Here is a 12,913-nt window from a genome sequence, read left to right as displayed (position 1 = left end):
AAGGGTGAAACGCAGCAAGTGTGAAGTTCATAGGACAAACTCTGATTTATACACCTGACCTGGACCATGATTCTTGATCCAGGTGAATCTCTAGCACTGAGAAAAGGCATTAATGGCCACCTGATAAAGCCAGAGCTTACCTCTGCAGAAAGATGGGTTGATAATTCCATGATGCCCTTGCAATAGGCAAGTGTGACTCTGTAACTATAGCAAACTCTGACGACACAGTGCCTTCTAGAAAAGTACTGCTGATGTCTAGGCTGGTATATTTAAAAACAAGATTGACTGCAGGCTATTTATAAGTACTTCTGCTTGTGCACACTAAAACTGAAAGAGTTTAAACTAAGAAAACGCTCTGACTTCACATCATTTGGTTTTCCTTCAACAGAAAATTGACCAATCCCTCTGTAATTCCAGATAATTAGGCAGAGGGGGAATAAAAAGCAAAAACAGAGACATGAAAAGTAAACTAAAATAAAATTGAGGTTTTTTGAACTAGCTTTCTATCTTGGAGAGATTTTAAGATGAGCAAATCTGCTTTCTGATTAACAGATTCATTACATTATCCCTGGATCTCTTGCCTGGTTCTCATAAATATGAAAGTGGAAAAAGTGAAACTCAAGAATACATAAAATCTTTTAGTATGTTAGAAAGTGGAAAACGGTCTGGCAATACTTCCTTTTTGTCCTGACTTGAAGCTTTATTTATTGCTGATGCACTAAAGTGCCAGTTGTCTTAAAAATCCCTATTTCACGGGGAGAAATAGAAGGACAAAACTTATTTTTCAGACAGTGAAAAAAAAAGTCATGCACAAAAGAGTGATGACAAATGCACAAGATTTTCAGACCAGAACAAGAAGAATATCTGAGAAAAGAAAATGTATATATGAAGAGTGATAGTTAAAAGTTTTTCTGACAGGTGGAGCTTTCCTGAATTAAGATTGAACTTTCTTGAGCTGGTGTTATGATATGTAATTTCCCTGGGTTTTCTGTGTTTTTTCAGCTTTCTTGACCTTTATTTTGTAGGAAAGCTGTATGGCCTGAGGTGGGCTACAGAATATGCTGCTGTGCATAACAGCTTAATAATATGATAATACTGACTTCTTTTATTGTACCTGTGGAAAAAAAATCCTGGATATTTATTAGAAGTTGTCACAAGCTGAGGGACACGATTTGAAGGCAGGGAGAAGGCAAAAGTATCATAAAACCAAGAGAATGTTTGGAAATCTCAGTGGAGTTGGAGCAGTAATTACAGATCAGCCACTCACTAAACTGTTTTCAGATTTTACTGCAATTTTGATTGTTGTACTTTAATTTTTATAGTGACAAAATAGTTTGTGAATTAGACTATCAGTCTGACTAGTTTTAAAGGACAGTACTGCAGCCCAAGGTTGCTTACTAAATTGTGAATATCACTGATATAACTTTTAAGTCCTTAGCAGATTTGGAACATTATTGTTATCATTTGCAGTTTCTCAAATGAAAACAGGAGGTGTTCTACAGACAGTCTGTTGATAGAGGCTGAATGATTCAAATCATATGAAGTTTCCATCTTAAACATGCTCCTAAAATATTGGATGAGGTCTTAACCCCAGTGTTACCAGGCAACATGTTTACAAAATGCAATGTTATTTTCATTCTCTGTGAAGGTTGTGAATATCCTGAACTCTAGTTTGTTTGTCTCGTCCATTGTTTGCTCACTGTAATTACACTCTATATTTGTGCCTGATACGGTTCAACAAAGTTTATTTCTGTCAGACTTTCCTTTAGCACAAAGTTGAGTCTGTGATGAAAATTAAAGTAGTTGAATAAACATCGATCTGGCAAGACTGTGGGTGATAAATTAACCTAATGATCCCATTCAGTGCCAACACCAAGAGCTTAGAAAGAATCCCAATTACCTCCCAGTTTTATACAGGCAGAGCCCTCAGTCCCAAGGAGGGCAGAACTCACCTGTCCTAGTTGATGTACACATACTGCATAAGGAAGAGCCTTAGGATTTTTCCCTTTTTTTCTTTTTTTAAATACTATTACAGATGTGGGATGAGGACAAGAAGAGGTTATTCCTTTTTTCCCCCAAGAATGCAACACATTGGTGAAAACGCTAGAGACCGAATGCAGAAGATGCCCTCAAATTCAGAGCTGGGTAAATAATTCAGTTTGAATTTTACTTTTTTTTCCTGAAAAGACCAACCATGTGTATGTCAGCCAAACATACAGTTTCCATTTGTCTCAAAATATTTCATAATTAGAGTCAAGAGTTATACTCTTGCCTGTGCTACTCCCCACCCCACAAATAAACTCAAAAATAAATAAGCATCAGGTTTTCCTCAGTTTCAGTCTATTGTATCAGTCACAAGCCTGGTCTTGGTGTCTTGTTCAATGAGCACTTGCATTTCTACTTTTACTCAGGCCTGGCACACCAGCATGCCAAATTTGGCTTATTTTTAAGAAAAATTTTCTCTTTAAATGTGATTTTAAAGGAAAAACAATCAACCCTCTTATGTATGCAGTGGTTCACAGCTTTTGTAGTTCTCCTTGAAAATGTATCAGACTGGAATACTCCATGTAATATTCACTCTTTGTTCACATTGTTCCTTTCAAACATGTCACACGGATGAGAATAGTTTATTATTGATGCTGGCCCATTAAGAAGTCTGTTTTAAGCTTACACTGGCAGTGGTATATTGAGGCCATGGAAAAAAAAATGACAAGAGACCCATTTTCCTGTATTTGAGCTGCAGACAGGATCCATTTTCTAAGCACCAGACAGCACACCATCAGAGCTCTGAGCTTTGCTGCCCATATCCCAAACCTCTAGGTAGCACATGGAAAAGGAAAAGGAATGCCTAGTTAACACTGAAGGCCTAAGTGACTGGTCAAAAGAAGATTGAATGACCTGCAAATGCAATATAATTTTTAATCAGCTGGGGAGGTTAATCAAAGTAACTGATTTGTGCATCTGCTCCTGTCCATAGAAACTTCACAGTGTTCTATGCCCAAATTTCATTTTTATTGAAGATGATGGAAGTGTAGTAGATACAAGTTGACACATCATTTTTTCCCTTCTATTTTAGTCATGACTATGTATTTGAAACCTTTATGCCAAAATATAGGACCTCCATTTACCAGTAAAGGGCATGAACCTCTGCCATTTAAAGAACCAAATTTTGAAATTCAAACAAACTGAAGTGGGATTCCACTGAGCTGCACTAAATCCAGACTTAATTTATTTTCACAAAAACTGCTGACAGTCTTTACTTCTTTTTTTCTATTCCTAGCATTTTATGTCACCACACAATCTACATGCTTAAAAAAACAAACAAAATTTAAAAAAAATCAAACAGACTATTTTCAAAACACAGAAATCACAGAAAAAAATTACAGATGTCTCATCTGTTTTATGCCTGCCTGAAAATGAAAAATGTTGTTGCAATTATGATTTTATATTTTAACTATGAAACCAAAATTACTAGGCTTTAAAAAAACTAAAATGTCTGAGTTATTAGAGTCTGTGAACGGCCTGCTGTGCCCAGGCTGTGATGTTTCCTAATGTGTGTGTCTGTGTCAACATAATGACAGCACCACGCTTCAGATCTACTGGATACTAATTACAGATTTACCTGATCGACTGGAATGGCTCCCAAGGAGCTGTTGCACTCTATTTAGCAAGTAAGTGATTCTCCTTAAAGCTGCACAAGGGCTTGTAATGCTAAATAATCTCATCTGGATGGCATTTTGTGATATACTTTTGCTACACTCTTGTTAACAGAGTTTTGATGAGGTTCAGCTCCTGCCCTGCAGAGAGGTGGCAGGGCCATGGCAGGTGCTCAGAGCTCCAGACACTGGGGTTCCCCTGAACTCAGGAGGCCAAGTCACACAGGAGAGAGATTACAGCCCTTGAAGGAGCTCCTCTCATGTCAGATCTAATGTCCTTTCACACTGAGAAATGCAAGAATTCCCCATTTCATGCCCTATGAGAAGTAGGATACAGCCATTAAAATTATGAAGCAGATTATTTAACAAAAAAAAAAAAGAATTTATTCTTCAAGCAACACACAAATAAACCGTTGATCTTTTGGCTGCAAGAAATTGTGAAGGTAAAAGGAAGAAAGGGTTCAAAACTGATGAGCACAGGGAATACAGGTAACAGACCTTTGGCATGGTCCAGATACAGCCTTATATATGAGTGATCTAAAGCTCTCATTTTTTGAAAGTAAGAGGATGGGTTGATGGAGTAATTGCTTTAAAGTTCCTAAGTGCTTTCTAGTCATTCCCCCCCCCTTGAAGCAGCTCAGGCTGGTCCAGAGCCCACAGTGTGTGTGCCAGCTCCCACTGCAGAGCACAAACACTGGCACTGCCTCGCTGGGGAAGGTGTTACTCCATGGGAGCTCAGGAGCAGGCTGGGAGCTGGAATCATTGTTTACACAAACTTGAAAAGCCTTAGAGAAGGACTGAAAAAGACAATTTTTAATGAACACTCTCTGAAGAGGTGATTAATTTGTCCATGACCTGCTACTAAAAATGTAATCTGCAAAGTGTAAAAAAGGTTTTACACTCAATATAATCCCTTGCCTAGAATGTAACAGTAATAATGCAAACACCTACAGTAAAGGCTTGTTAACTCAGTGTGGGATATATGATCCTGTTTCCAGTTTAAAGCACAGAAATTGTTTGGAGGCAGCATCCAGAATTAGACACCTTACACTTGGTATATCTTTTTTGTTTCAAAAGTGCAGCAGCTTAATCAATTGTTCCCATTCCTTTTGCAAAATCAACACTCATGGTTCTTATTATGAATCATCATTCTCCTTGTCTATCACTTAGAGCAAATATGTTTTGCTGTTCCTTGATTGTTCTTGTCTTTTAGGTTTACACTTCTGGATAACAAAAAGCACGTCAGTAACTACACTAAGTAGTTTGGTGATGTCTGAAATACGTACCCTGGGCAAAGAAAGGAAAATTACACCAAAACAAACAAAAATGTAATACTAAATACGCTACAGTTGATAAACGTTGTGTTCAGATTTGTGGACAAATTCTTGTCATTTTCCTCGGCTGTTCAATATCTTGCTTTACAGATAAATCTGACATTTGCCTTTACATAACTTACATTGCATCCAACATGGTAGCAAAAGCCATTGTGACCTTCTCGATCTGGATTAAATCATTGGACACTAGAAGAAAAAAATAAGAATAGCTGAAAAATTCTTAAAATGTGGAAGAATTTTCATAACTATACGCACTTCTTACTTTTTACAATGTAGGATGTTTTCCTGATACATTACTCAGGAAAAAAAAATAATTAAAATTTACAACTGGCTAATGGTCTATAACTCATCACCACAGAGCAGATTCAAAATGCTAAGTAGTATTTTATGCCTCCACATTGAGATTTATTCAACAGAACTAATGTGAAAATGAGGTAACATTCACCATTGCTCATTTTCCACAGATACTTCTGGGATCTGGTTTTCACTTTTGTTTTAAAAATGGATAGTAAAATATGCTAAATAAACATACAACAGCAAAGTGAGTCCAGACAGCAGATCAGATGAGACAATCTTTGAATGAAGAAAGTGAAGGCCAGAAATAGCCATTGCTGCTAGGAAAAATTCCCAGGAAGTATAGAATAAGCCTAACAGATCCAGTGGGAATTAAGATTTATCACATCATAATCACTTCTCCTGTGGCAAGAATGACAGTTCTCCATAGTAATTTTCTTAGAAGTATATATTTGTACCGCTTTACTATCTGTTTTGTAGAGGGAATAGGTCTGTAGTTTGCTAAGCTTTCAAGGTTCAGATCTTCCTAATTTTCTCACAAATAATCACACTAAAAATAGCTCAAGAAATGATTAATAGGAAGCTCCAGTTTCTTATTATTGCTGACTTTATCTAATTACTGCATGTTTCTTTACACACATGCATAGAAAAGCCTTACACCTCCCCTCACAAAAAATAAAATTACAGTAACTCCTGCAGTCAGATTGAACATAATAGGATTATCTTTTCAATCTATTCACTGAGTGCCTCCATGCATGCTTCTTCAAATCAATAGTTATACTTACTAAGGAACTGTAAAATGCATAGCAATTAAGAACAAGGGGAAAAAAACCACTTAAAACACTATGTGCTTTTGAAGTCTATTTTCAGTAAACAAAGTCTTCCCTTACTCTGAAAAAGAAAAAACCAACACATTATATTTTAATGCTACAAAACCTGAAAAAAATGGATTTTCTGAGGAATCCAAGGAGATCAGGCACCTACTCCCTTAAGCTCCTTTGAAAATTGTAGCATTTATCTTCAGAAGTGCTTACAGCCAGCTGGAGAGGGGCTGGCAGAGGATCCCATCAGGATTTCGCAACCCTGAAGTCACGTAAATTGTATCACCCTCTTGACTTGCTGCAGCTTTGCCCCACATGACAGGGGGCCAGGACAGCCCATTCTGAGCTTCACAAAGGGGATGTTAAACAGAACATCTTGCTTAGACACAATCTCATCACTCAGAGTAAGGCTTTCGAAAATTGTAGTTTGAAAGAGGCACAGTAAATGGTACTAATACAGTTTTGTTAAACAAATGGAGACGTGTGAAAAAAATTAAAACTGGTTCTTGTACAGAAATGCTATATGTTTGCAAAGGTTTATGAACACTGACTGAATTTGTTTTTATAGCTCAGAAGCCACCAACTGTTCCTCTCAAAGTCTGGGTATCTTTGTTCTGTGTCTGTATGGATGGAAAGATGAATTTTCCAATCCATGACTTGCATTTTAGCATTAAAGAGCTAAATAGTAAATAATGCAATAAAGAAATACATACACTTTCAAACTTGAAGAAGTGTATTGAGCATATGTCTCAAAAGGTAAGAATAGTAACTGATCTTGTATTAAAGGTCCAGTCCTTCTACAAAACAGGCTGTACTCAATCCCCAAAGAAACAAGTTCAATAAACAAATATGTACTAACCACTGCATGCTAAAAACAGACAAGTCAAGCACAGAGAGCTCCTTTCATGCATCATTTTTGATTGTCCTCCTTTGCTCTGTCAGGAACAGCAGTGACAGCTTAAGTGTTAAAGCTTTTTGACATTGCAACAAACCAAATAAAGCCTAGTTGCACATTTTGGAATTTATTTTATGGCACATCTAAAATATAAACAATATAGGGAGTTTTCATCGTTCTCAAACAATAGCAGCCACTGGTGACTGTTTCCAGAGACAATGTTTTGCTCACATGAGGATTCTCGCTTGCTGAGCAGCAGAAGCATGTTTGATAGCCAGCTCCAGGAGCCAGGCTGGCCAACACAATTATTGCACATTCTGTCAGCACATTTCCTCCCTTCAGCTTTACTTCTCCAATCTTTTTCAATATTGTTAAAATGAGCAATCATTCGTGATTCACACTCCGAAAAAAGGCAGAAACCAACAATTCCCAATGGCTATAAATTATTAATGCAATTGTGCCAATCACACAGAGCTCAGTGCTTTTAAAAATGGAATGAGATTATCTGCACAGTTATTTTCAATCAGATTCATCTCTTATTAGGGGGCATTATGCATATGGCTTGCTTTCAGAAAGCCATCTTCTTTAAAAAAGATTATTGCACAGTCATTTCTTGTGAAATACTATGCAAGCTCTACACTTAGATACCAAATCAATTTTTTGTTTCAGGAAATAATTATATGTAATGGGTATTTTATTTTGTAGATAGACTGATTCTTTCCAGTGTAAAAGCCTGCTCTGTTCTCAGTTGTTATTCCCATTCAAACCATCCCTGCTTTGAGTTGCCTCTGATGTACACAAGCCTAGCAAATATACAGGCAGAACTGGTGGCTGTGGTACAGCATTATTTTTCTGCAATAGCTTTAACAGGTTGTAGTAGAAAAGTTTGTAAGAGTTACTGTGCAGTGTATCTGTTAAAATATAGCTGAGGCATATAGCTGTCTCAAAAAATACAAGATAGAAAATCCTCCTCTTTGGTATACAAAAAACCTAAAAACAAATTAGAGCAGTAGGGATTCAAATGATATAAAGATCAAGTTTTTGGAATCCTGAAGGTAGTCTTTCCTTGTATGTTCTCTCTGACAAATGCTGTTCAAACATTTGTTAGATTTTGGGCTCTCTGTTGCCAGGGCCTGGACTAGAGGCCACGTGGAATAGAGAAAATGTACTGGAGACACAGAATTTTATATTTACTGATGCACTTCGTAAGAGGTTTGTAAAATTGTCCTTTTACTCCCAGCTCCATGTGACATACTCGGGTTGTCCCAACATCACACCATGGTGGCTGGCAATACACCACATGCAAAGAAACTGCAACCAAATCCAGAGGTGCCTCAAGCTGCAGGAGTAGGAGTATTCCCTTGGGAATAACTGGCTAGCAAGGTGGAATCTGACCTGCATTAAATTAAGATAGTTTGGGAGCTGAAATACTGAAATCACAAGGTTAAGGGGACTGATTCAGAGCACATAAGCATGTTCCACATAAAGCAACTTGGATGTATTCTGAGTCAACCAAACCAGCAGCAGCAGACCCCAGACACGCTTCACCACCTCACTCAACCTAGGCCAAAACACAGCTCTCCCTTTCCAAGCCCCTTGCTTCCTGCTCCAAGCATTACCTTATTTTATCTCTTGTATTGACAGAAGAAGAGATCTTTAAAGCACTGAACCTGCAGCACGCTGCAGCAGCACTCTGCTCTACTATTTTCCATGTTTCAGCCCAAGTGCTGGCAATGCTGGGAGCGAACCCAGCTCCTGCAATCTGGGGAGCTGCCTGGCTCCTGCGGTCACATGCCACGGTGCCATTTCACAACATGCATTCCCATCTGCCAGTTCGCTCGCTGGCATTTGGCTTGTACTTTATTTTTCCCAGCCAGAAGTCTGGCAATAGTTTCTTGCTATTACTCTGATAAGAGTGGGGGTCAAACTCATTCTGCTGTGAATGTGCATTTGGACTCGCAGGGAGTGAGGGATTGATTGGTATCAGGCAGAAGTGGTGTCTCCTGTTACATTCCTGGCATGTTATTCTGGGGTTAATCAGTGCTCCTGAGTGTCACTCAGAACTACCAGATGTGACTCTAATGGAGAGCTGCTAGTTGCCTGATGTCTGTTTTGTCACTAATGTGGCTAGAGTACTCCAAAAAGTTTTTCTTAAAAAAAAAAAGGAAAAAAAGGGGAAAAAAAGAATACATAGCTTAGCAAGTATGAGGAAACTATTTAGAAAGTGGTTCTATTTGTAGATATCTGCTTTTAAGTATTCAGTCAACTGATTTTTTCAATATTAATCAATCACAAGACTATCTGCTCTTGTTTTATCAGGAAAGATTCATGCAAAAGAGTACTTAGGATTTTCTATATGTCCTGTAGAGGATAAAAGGCTGTTATTATTAACTTAGTTATTTCAATTCTTAACAGTTCTGAAACATATGCATTATGAATAATCTCCACCAAAAACACCACAGAAATTTCTATCATGACTGTGCCTTTTAGGCTGAAGCAGAGTCCCGTTGAAGTAAACAATGCCATGAAGACAGAAAGGAAGACTGTTCTCTCCCAAAAGGAGCTTAAAAATCAGTCATAGTGAAGGACTGAAATTACTTTCATTTAATTACAAACCACAAATCCATCCAGCTTTAGATCCAGTATGAACCAAAAACTGACACCTGAGATATCCCAAGGCTCCTTTTCCTTTCTGGTTCATATCCAAGATTGGCTCTAGAATTACCAGGTGTTTGACAACCAGCAGGCTGGAACCTCCAGTTTGTATCTGTGACATGTGCTTAGATTAATCAAATTGCAGACATTTAAATAGAGGGATACTTATTCAAATATCATCTTTAGCAGTGGCTCATCCAGTTCCACCGGATCTAGACTTTATTTATGGATCCAAACAGAGCTGATACAAATTTTTTAACCAAAGCTCAACTATCTCATTGTTGTTTCAGATTGCATTATTCTGATGTTTTACTTACCATGTAAACAAACTTCTATTGTGTTTTTGCCAACTTTTCCTCCTCATCCAGTAGCTCCAGTAATGTTATTTCTTTCAGCAGGATTTGGCTTCAGAAAGCCTGCCTGTCATTTGAAAATAAAAGTAAAATGTGTAACACTTGCAGCCACACTCTGTTCATCCTATTCAGTTTTACCAGAACCAACAAGGTCACCTGAGGATGTGCTTGGTAGGGCCTAAAACTGAATAGGGCAATGAAACAACTCACATGTCCTGGGGCCTGGCAGAGAGCAAGTTTCAAAACTGCGTTCACATCTTAGAGTTTTAAACTATGAAACACATCTTTGGAATAAATAAATCTCAAAGTTCAGGGAGAACTTGGGAGGTAAGCTCAATTCAGGAATTGCCATTTATTTGTCTGGCTTCATTTTATTTTCTAACCTGAATTTTAATAGGGTAGAATTGATTAATGTCAGTTTCTGAAATAGAAATTGAATCTAAAATTGAATTATCTTAAAAATTCCAGGGTATGTTCTTGTCCTAATGCAAATCTTTAGCTGCTGATGGCAGCTAAAGTTATCTTCAGATCTATTCCCAACCTGGAGATTAAAGCAGTGCACATGGAGAACATCAAGAAGGCAGTTTTTCTAAGCAACATCTTCAAATATTTTGTAATTTTAATTTTTAAGCAAACTCTAACTTCAACAAAGCATGAATTATAAACCCTGCAATGAGAATGGAGATGGTAACTGTGTTTCATTTTGGTCTCTCAGTGAACAAGACCCTTTCCCTTCTGACATCTTAGAAAATATTGATACATATTTAATGAAAAGCACAATTTGACCTTAATTCACTGACCTAAAACATTTATATGCCTTTGTTCCTTTTAATTTTCAGTGAATAGGACATAGTATCCTAAACACACCCCCAAAGAGCACTACTGAAGCACATTTCATAAAATAGAAGGTAAGTTCATTTTTTTGGCACTTTTCTGATGGGTTCTGATGGGCTTTTCACATTGCCCAGATATCATTTAAAGATAACATGTTAAAGAAGAATTCTGAGGAAGAAAACCTACCCTTACCATTATCATATCTTCCTTCAACTGAATTAATAATACTGAGAAAGGTAGAGAAATTATGAGTTATTCTGAGGGCTCAGAATTCTGCAGATATCACGTTTTCAGCTCCTTACACATTTAATATGTGTAAATGTATGCCTGTGTCTGTACATATGCACACAACACAGTCCACAGTTTTTCACTTGTGAATTCCTTGCACCATAAACAGACAAGTCATCATAAGCTGTAGCTTTAATAATTCCTTGTCAGCAAACGTAGCACAGAAACTCACCCAGGAGGACACTGGCTACAGATAACATTGGTAATGCCAAGAAAAAGGATCTCTCTAGATGTGACTATTTATTATTTTGTATTTTTTTTAAAGAGCAGTTTAGCAGTAAGGATATTTATAGTTCTGGGAGCATAGGAGAAACGTGAAGTTAAACTCAGAAAGTCAAAGGGACCAGTTAAGAAGAGGTAAGGGAAATACAGTGGTTATAACTGAGTCTCTCACCAAGGCAATGATCACCTTTATGAGGTGCATTGCAATCCTCTCTTATACATGCTAGAAAAATGGAACACTGAACAGGAGAATTTGAAACTGCTTAAACCTCTATAAAGGGGCTAAACAAAACATCACAGGGCTGACTTCATCCCATTATGAATGTAGGGAAACAACACTTCCACTCTGTTTATCAATTTACCCAGCCCTGCCTATGCTGTAACAGCAGTTCTACAGAAATTAATTAACTGGTACCTATAAAGTACTGCAAAGTTTAATATTAAAGTGGCTAAGCAAGTGCAAACTATTACTATTTTTAATATGGAGACCTGTTCCTCAGAAAGAGATAGAGCCTTACTGCACACTAAGGAATGGGTTAGGCCCAAAAAAAAACCAGTGAAGACAAAACAAACAGAAACAAAACTCATAGTTTTAATTGGGGTCTCTCTTAGTTTAAAAACTATGAGGGGAAAACTAGGTGAAGAGATAAAGAATAAAAAAAAGAGTAGCAACCATTTTTTCCTGTATTTAATATTCTTCAGTGCAACTAAAATACAAAGTAGGAAAGCAGCAAATTCTAAAAATAAAATGTAAAGGTTTGCAAATGTTTGTCTATCAAACCAATTCCCTTCACATTAGTGTTTGGAAACCTTTTCCATGCTCTCGGGTGTGGTCATTAGCAGTAAACAAATGGGCACAAGTGACACAAACTTGCTGTGGGGAACTGCACAGTGTCGGTGCCACTGCTCTGGGCGCTGCTGGCACTGCCAGGGGGCAGGTCCTTCTCTGATTTTCAGCAGGCTCTGGTCCTCACAGGGAGAGGGACCATTGCAGCAGCCTGTGCAGTAAACACATAAGAGGGTGTTAACAACCCAGATCTCTGGAGAACCCGGGGGATCCTCTCCCCTTGGCTCAGCAATGAGCGCGGGCTCCCAGACGAGCTCGCTGGGAGACAGGAACCTTCTGCTCTGCAGCTGCTTTAAGCCTCAGCCCTTAATGGCTTTCTGACAAACCTCTGGTTGTCTCTTCAGTAGCAAGCAGACGTGCCCTTTCAAATTCCCACTTTATTTTTAACATCTTCATCCCAAGCTAGCATGCTGTTTGCACACATTTTTCCTGTGTATACATTCACATCACACGCACACAAACAACAACCTGCTCTAATAAATACCTTTGAGCACCTTCAAACCACTTGTTGCATCTTTTTTCCTTCTTGGACAGTTGATCAAGCAAAGGAACATAAACTCTTTTTTTTTTTTGACACACAATACTAATAATGAGATTTCAAAACCCATCTAAGGACTGAAATGCATTGCTGAGGTTGACTTATTTCCTAAACCTGTGCTGTGATTTGGTCACTGCATTTGTCTCTGTCTCAAGAAAGCTGGTGGTCTCTCATGT

General features: G+C 37.9%; 1 long non-coding RNA gene across 1 annotated transcript in view; it reads right to left on the bottom strand.

Moving 5' to 3' along the window:
* Positions 1–5,112: 5,112 nt before the first annotated feature.
* LOC120325013 overlaps positions 5,113–12,913 on the bottom strand; it is a 29,177-nt gene continuing 21,376 nt past the window's right edge. Inside the window, exons 2-3 of the long non-coding RNA XR_005566774.1 lie at positions 9,973–10,075; positions 5,113–5,176 (exon numbers count right to left, since the gene is read on the bottom strand). This is a non-coding gene — a long non-coding RNA (uncharacterized LOC120325013). The remainder of the gene's footprint in view (positions 5,177–9,972; positions 10,076–12,913) is intronic.

The sequence above is a fragment of the Pipra filicauda genome, unplaced genomic scaffold (assembly GCF_003945595.2).
Source record: "Pipra filicauda isolate LSUMZ 115617 unplaced genomic scaffold, ASM394559v2 scaffold127_size2900866_pilon, whole genome shotgun sequence".
NCBI classification, from domain to species: Eukaryota; Metazoa; Chordata; class Aves; order Passeriformes; family Pipridae; genus Pipra; species Pipra filicauda.
Note: the sequence above shows the minus strand (reverse complement) of the source record. Positions and strands in the feature narration are given on the sequence as shown.